Source organism: Miniopterus natalensis, chromosome X, assembly GCF_054644295.1.
Source record: "Miniopterus natalensis isolate mMinNat1 chromosome X, mMinNat1.hap1, whole genome shotgun sequence".
NCBI lineage: Eukaryota > Metazoa > Chordata > Mammalia > Chiroptera > Miniopteridae > Miniopterus > Miniopterus natalensis.
In genome coordinates this window covers 19,326,033-19,333,780 of record NC_142103.1, presented here as the reverse complement: position 1 = coordinate 19,333,780, position 7,748 = coordinate 19,326,033, and the positions used below count along the sequence as shown (strand labels likewise).

Genomic DNA, 7,748 nt, shown 5'->3' with positions numbered 1-7,748 from the left:
ATTTCTGGTTTTAGTCTCAGGTAAGCTTAGATTTGTAATAAGAATATTACTAGCTGCCCCAGGATGCAATGGAAAGTTCCAGGGCCATGATCTGTCTGTTTAAATCCTGGATAAGGTTAGTTCTCAGGCTACATATGGTATTTTTTTAAATTTAAGAATAATTTATTTTTAATATAAAACACATTTTCCCATTAAAAATCAGTGAAATATTTTATTTATTTATTTATTTTTAAGTTAAAAATTCATTAATTTTTTATTCCTGGTACCACTACCACAATTTACAGGGCAATATACCTGATGTAATGAAAAGAAAAAGAAAAAGCTACAACAGATAAAAGACCTCAAGAATGTACATCTTATTGACACTACATTGCGTTAATCAATAGCTGCACTTTTTGCAAACTGTGGCTGTGACAGTCCTGAACAAGAAGGGTTTCCTGTTTAAGCTGCAGTAACTTTTCTGACTATGGATTATCGTTCCTTCTGTGGCAGATTTTTACAGTTCCTCTAATGCATTTGAGACCACTGTCTCAAAGTAACCTGCAGCTTTCCTGACAACTCCTTGCTCTCTCCCCTGCTAAGAACTGTAGCTCTTTTCTGCTAAGTTTTTAGAACCTTCTGCTACCATATCCACCACTTCCACCACCAGATCCATAACCACCACCATAGGGGCTGCCTGAGCTTCTTACATCAAAACTGTCCCCTTCATGGGTCCATAATTTGATTGCTGCTGTCCGCTGTAATTTCCAAAATCATTATAGTTCCCACCACCACAGTTACCAAAATTTCCCCCTTCATTGTAACCATAATATCCTCCACCACCACCATATCCACCACCTTGGTTTCCATTTCCTGATCCTCCACCACCATCATAGCCTCCTCTACTACTATAACCAGGACCACTGCCATAGTTGCCATCACCTCCAAATCCATTATATCCACCATCACCTCCTCCATAACCACCTCTGCTGCCACCTCCACCACCATAACCTCCTCTTCCACCAAAGTTTCCACCACAGCCAGTTACCTCCGCCACCTCCAAAGTTTCCTCCACATCCCATGAAGTTACCAGATCCACCTCCACGGCCTCCTTGCAATCTAGCAGACTGCATTTCTTGTTTAGAAAGGGCCTTTTTCACTTCACAATTATGTCCATTAACAGTGTGGTATTTCTGAACAACAATTTTATCAACTGTATCATGATCATCAAAAGTTATAAAAGCAAATCTTCTTTCTTTTCCACTCTGCTGGTCTTCCATGACTTATATGGTTTCAATCTTTCCACACTTTCCAAAGTAGTCCCTCAAATTATATTCTTCTGTATCTTTAATACCACCAACAAAAGTTTTCTTCACTGTTAGATGGGCACCAGGCTTTACAGAATCCTCTCTAGAAACAGCTCTCTTTAGTTCTACTACATGCCCATCATCCTTGTGCTATGGGGCACACATTGCTGCATCCACCTCTTCAACACAAGAATAAGTCACAAAACCAAAGCCCGCGGAATGCTTTGTTTGGGGGTCTCTCATCACTACACAATCTGTGAGTGTGCCTTATTTCTCAAAATGTTCTCTTAAACTGTCATCTGTAGTTTCAGAGCTCAGACCACCAATAAACATTTTTCTCAACTGTTCTGGTTCCTTAGGATCATGCCCCCCACCCACCGTGGCGGCGACGGCTGTAGTAGGGCTGGGGGTGACCAGGCAGCAGTTTTACCTCCATTTTGAGATCGGACTCGCCTCTTCCAACTCGAGTTCAATATAAAAAATCAAATATAAAATAGTGAAATATTTTTAAAATGAGAAAGAAAACAGAAGTTCTACCTCCCAGAGATAATCACTATTATGTCTCAGTATATATCCTTCCAGACACTTCTTATGGATATATTGCATAGCACAGCAGGATCAGTACACTGTCAAACCCAAGGTCCAAATAACTTTTCTCCTGCCAGGACTCTTATCTATAGTCTCCCTGACACAAAATCCCTTTGGAATCCTAAGAAAAAGACTGCAAATGAAAGAGCTAAGCTGGAGATATCAATTTGGGAGTCATCAGCCAAGGTGGTACAGAGACAGTAGGAAGCAAAACTATTTATCATTTACTGACAGCTTACTATATGTCAGGTGGTGTGCTAAAGTAACATCACATATATTCTCTGTAATCTTCATAAAAAACTTTTGAATCTGTATTATCTCTATTTTGCAAATGAGGAAAGTGAAATTCAGAAAGAAATAGGTAACGTATTATTTTCCTAATGCTGCCATAAAATATTAGCAAAAATTTAGTAGCTTAAAATATCATGAATTTATTAACTCACAGTTCTGTAGGTTGGAAGACCAGGGACAGTTGGCTCACCTACGTATCTGCTTAAGAGTCCACAAGGTTGAAATCAAGGTGTCAATTGGGCTGTATTCATTTCTGGAGGCTATGGGAGTGAATATGCTTCCAAGTTCATTCAGAATGTTGGAAGAATTCCGTTCCTTCTGGTTGTAGGACTGAGGTCCCATTTTCTTTGCTGGCTGTCAGCTGAGGGTTGTTCTCAGCTTCTAAAGGCTGCCCTTCCTCCATATTTAAAGGCAGCAATGGTGGGTGGAGTCATTCTCATACTGTGAATCTCTCTGACCTCCCCTCTGACTTATCTCTTCTCTGCTTTCTTCTTTTTTAAACCACTTTACTGTACTATGATTAACACATAAAAAGCTGTACATAGTTAATGTATACAATTCAATGAGTTTGGGGGTAAGTATATACTCGTGAAACCATCAAAGCCATAGATATATCAACCACCTCCCAAAGTTTCCTCCAGATCTCCCTATTTTAAGGTGAGCTGATTAGCAACTTAGTTACATCTGCAAAGTCCCTACACAGCTTTAATGTTTGGTTAAATAACCAGGGGACAGGAATCTTGGGGAAACAACTTTAAAATTTTGCCTACCATAGGTGATTTTTCCCAAGGTCAAACAACTAATTAAATAGTGGACCTGGGATTAGAATGCAAGTTTTCTGGATCCAAAAGAGTATATATGTAACTCCTAATTCTTTTTTTTTTTTTTTTAGGTGATTAATTTTAAAAAATGCTGGGAGCCCTGGCTAAATAGTTCAGTTGGTTAGTGCATCGACCTGATACACCAAGGTTGTGGGTTCGACCTCCAATCAGGGCACATACAAGAATCAACCAATGAATGCATAAACAAGTGGAACAACAAATCAATGTCTCTCTCCCTCCCTCTCTCTCTCTAAAAATCAGTTAAAAAAAAAAAAGCTGGATGACATTTCAAGAAAAGATACAGGTGGGCCAAAAGTAGGTTTACAGTTGTTCATATGGAAAATAATACAATAATAAATAAATGATAATACAAGAATAAACTTTGTGTTTTGTGTACTCACAACTGTAAACCTACTTTTGCCCCACCCTGTATATAAAGAACAGAAGGCCAGGGCCAAAGATGTTGGGAACACCTGGCAGAAGGCTTTGCAGAAAATAAGTTCAAGAAATATTTAAGTTATTTTACTCAGTCACTTCACTAGGCCACCACCCCTAAGTGTTTTGTTAAAACCAGTGCAATTTTAGAATAAAACAAGCCAAACTCCTAGAAACAGAGTAGAGTGTTGATTACCAAGGGATGAAGTTTGGGGGAAATGGGGAGATGCTGGTCAAAGGGTACAAACTTTCAGTTATAAAATGAGTAAGTTCTGGGGATCTAGTATATAGCATAGTGATTATAGTTATTAATACTGTACTGTATTATTTACTTGAGAGTTGCTGAGAGAATAGATCATAAATGTTTTCACCACCAAAAAAAAAAAAATGGTAATTTTGTGACATGACGGATGTGTTAGCTAACACTGTGGTGGTAATCATTTTGCCACAAATAAGTATATCAAATCAACATCTTAAACTTACACAATCTTATATGTCAATTATATCTCAATAAACCTGGAGTGAGGGAAAGAAAAAAAATTCTAAATATTCTTGGCCATTTACACTTCCAAATAAAATTTAGAGTAGTTTACCAAATTTCAATTAAAAAAAGGATACTTTAAAATCATAATACTCTATACGTCATCAGCATGAAAGCTTTAAAAATAAAATCATTCTGAATTATTTATCTATACATGTGTATGTCTCTAGTCAGGCATGTTCTTGTCCTTTCAGTCTCTCAAGCAAGAGCAAATGATTTTGTCAGCACCTGGGACAAGCAAGATGTCACTGTTGCAATTCCATAGCCCTTGGACTGCAGGAGTTTTTATGGTGATGAGGGGCCCTCCCTGTCTCCATCTGGTTTTGAGGAAAGCTTGTCACCTCTGACTAGATTAAGATTTCATCAAGTGCCTAAGTATTTGTGGGTATGCTTTGGGTTAGCCTTTTGGCCTCTGATTTGGGATATATTGAAGTCTGATTCAAGCCTGTAGATGGTGAACAAAGGGCAAGGTAGAGGCAAACAGATATCACAGGAAAAGAATCAAGCACTGGAGGTGGGAAATTAGTATAGGCTTAGAGAAATTAGAGGATTTCTCTCATTTTGAAATAAAAAGCAAATAAAACTCTTCCAATAAATTCAGTCTCTTCCTTTGCCTCCTCCATACCACTACCAGCCGCCCCCCACAACACATTCACATGTACACATACACATACACTCATACACGCATATGTGCACACAAGAATGCAGAACTAAGTTTTTTGAAAGTAAGAAAATGGAAGAATTCCTAACTAGAAGATTGTTGAAGACCTTTTGTTTTTTAATTTTTTTTTTTATTAATTTCAGAGACGAAGGGAGAGGGAGAAAGAGATAGAAACATCAATGATGAGAGAGTAATTGATCAGCTGCCTCCTGCACATCCCCCACTGGGGATTGAGCTTGCAACCCCAGCATGTGCCCTGACCAGGAATCTAACCATGAGCTCCTGGTTCATGGGTCAATGCTCAGCCACTGAGCGACATCGGCTGGGCTGTTGAAGACCTTTTGAGGGACTCTAAGATAAGCCCTAAAAGCAGCCCAGGAGGCAATGGAACCAAGACCAGTTCCTCTCATCCAGGAGAAATGACTGAGTGCCAACAGTGTTTCCATCTTAAGGTAAAAGTCTGTGCATGCCCATAACTCTGCTGACTTCAATGTAGCCATTTGCTCAGACCTATAAACCCTTTATTTCCCTAAGAAATTCCATCAGTTAAAAAGCCAAATACTTGGCCCTTATTAGATCCAGACTTTCATCTACATTTCCTTGGACCTGTTGGGTTTCATTTGCTAAGACCTGGTTTGACTTCAAATAGAAATAAAAGAGATATAAATATAGGGAACAGTTAATTTATTCATCCTATAAACATTCTCTTTATAGGATGAATAGGGATAACTACATAGCACTTTTTTTTTTTAAAGCTATTGATTACCTAAGACAAGTGAATCAGAATTTTAGTTCCCTTTCTCATCCCTAGGGGAAGCTTATAGTACAGGATAATTCAACAAGTGTTTATTGGATGCCTTGTACAGTGTCCTCTTGTCTGTCACGGTGTCTCAAAAGTAAGTGCTGAATTGTCTGAATCCAACTATTAGTTAATTTTACCAGTCAAAAAGACATGATTTTTAAATGTCTTCATTTTCTTGGTTAGCATCGGAGGGGCTTGGAAAGAATCAGGATTCATTCTTAGAAATAAATACAACTGCTAATCAGGGTTTTGAAGGGAAAAAAACTGTTAGAGCTCAGGCCAGATTAAGAAATAGGTGAAACTTGCTTTACTTCCCTTGATTGTCCAGTGTTAGTCTTAAACTTACTCCCTCTCCCTTTGGTGCATAAAGAACAACATCAACACACTTCTCTGCTAAGTTGGATGGATGGGGCAATAGAAAAAAGATAAGCCTTGAAAATTGAAGCTCAGTAAAATTGATTCATAGTAGGTGACCCTGGCCTCCTTGGAAGGGGTTTTCTTTGGGAGAAGGTTTATAAATGTGTCATAGATAAATGGAATCTTGTCAAAAAGACTTGAGCCTTCCTCGAGGTCAGTCAAGGAACAAGAGTGACTGGAATGTGACAACTGTGGAGAAATTGTAATCCATTCAACTTCATTAGGACTTCCCTGGCATGACATGAGGTTGTAGTAAAAAATATAACAGGGGAATGGTAATTAAAAAACTGGGAATGAAAAAAGAGGGGAGTGGGAATAAAAATATGGGAATAATTTGTTAGCTTTCATAGAGAAGTGAGCTCTGGCCCTTTCTATGAGTTAGCTACTGAGTAAAAACAGCCTCAAGTTGAGAAAGATATTCATCTAGCTATGTTTATTTGATGAAGATAAAACTATAGAATTCAATAATACCTCAGTCCTTTGTCCAAACGTGCTCACAAAGAAATCTTCCTGTGTATAAGTTGGTCCTCTAAGTGGCATGCGCATCCAGAGGCAATTCCCTGAGCAAATGAAAAATGTGTGTTATTCCACTAGATCCAGCTGTAAATTAATAAGTGGCTCCGTTGTTTATATGTCAGTCTTTTGCAAGTGTAGTTAGTGTAAAGCAGTCCACCAGAATCTGACTACTTTGTATGTACCAAATAAACTGAGTTCCTGGATCTCCAAAGCTGAGGATTTCTCCCTGAACAATGAGAAACTTGCGATCAACCTGCCTATTGAACTTCGATAACGTTGACATATTAAGCATTCTTGTCGTTAATCTATAGCTTAGCTCTCACATGGTCTACAGTTCAGATTTACTCCCACTAGAAATAAATATTTTTTTAAAACACCCAGAAAGTGGGAGGAAACTATTATAGCACAAAGAGAAAGGACTTTAATATCACAAAACCTAAATTTAGACAAGATACCCAAGTTCTTTTTTTTAAAATATATCTTTATTGATTTCAGAGAGAGAAAAGGAGAGGGGGAGAGAGATAGAAACATCAATGATGAGAGAATCATTGATCTGCTGCCTCCTGCATGCCCCCGACTGGGGATCAAGCCCGCAACCTGGGCATGTGCCCTGACCGGGAATCGAAGCCCGATCGCCTGGATCCTAGGTTGACACTCAACTGCTGAGCCACGCCCGGCCGGGCGATACCCAAGTTCTTACTCTGCATTTTCTTACTTGAAAATGGGGTTTAAAATACCTTCTTCTGGGAGATTTCTTGTGAGATATAGATAAATGGGATTATATATTAAAAATGTCTGGCAATCAGAGAGTGTTCAATAAGACATAAGTTGTATTAGTACCATCCCAGGCTGAATTTATATTTTAAACACACTTTAGACTTACTCAAAAAGCATAAACGTTGTGAGGAGTCATTTCAGACCCCAGCCAGGAGGCAAAGTGGCAAAAGAATTTGGGAGACTCAGGCCCCATCAGGATCTTTGGAAATCACACTGCATTGGTCCTCTAAATTAGGTCTTCTAGTTGTCCCATTAACCTACGTAGGGAGGATGAAGTAATTAGGGAACTGTTGCTGGCATAAGTTTTGTGTAAATGGGTGGTTCATAAAGATATACTACTCCCCCAAAATTGTCACAAAATACCATCCACGTTCATCCAGGGAAAGCTTGTGGAAAAGCAATACAAATAATAATAGCTAACATTTATTCAGCACTTACTTCGTACATGAAACTGTTAACAAAAGTATTTTTGTAACGATTTTCACATCATTTGTCTTATGTCACGAAGAATATTCTAAGCTCTTTGAAGACCTCATGTTTCCCTCATTGCTTAGTGCAATAAGATGTAATGGAAGGACAAAAGCTATGGGTGATGATGCTGAACTACTAACAC

The 7,748-nt window shown here is 38.5% G+C and overlaps 1 pseudogene; it reads right to left on the bottom strand.

Moving 5' to 3' along the window:
* Positions 1-251: 251 nt before the first annotated feature.
* Positions 252-1,610, bottom strand: LOC107537525 (heterogeneous nuclear ribonucleoproteins A2/B1 pseudogene; annotated as a pseudogene).
* Positions 1,611-7,748: the final 6,138 nt, after the last annotated feature.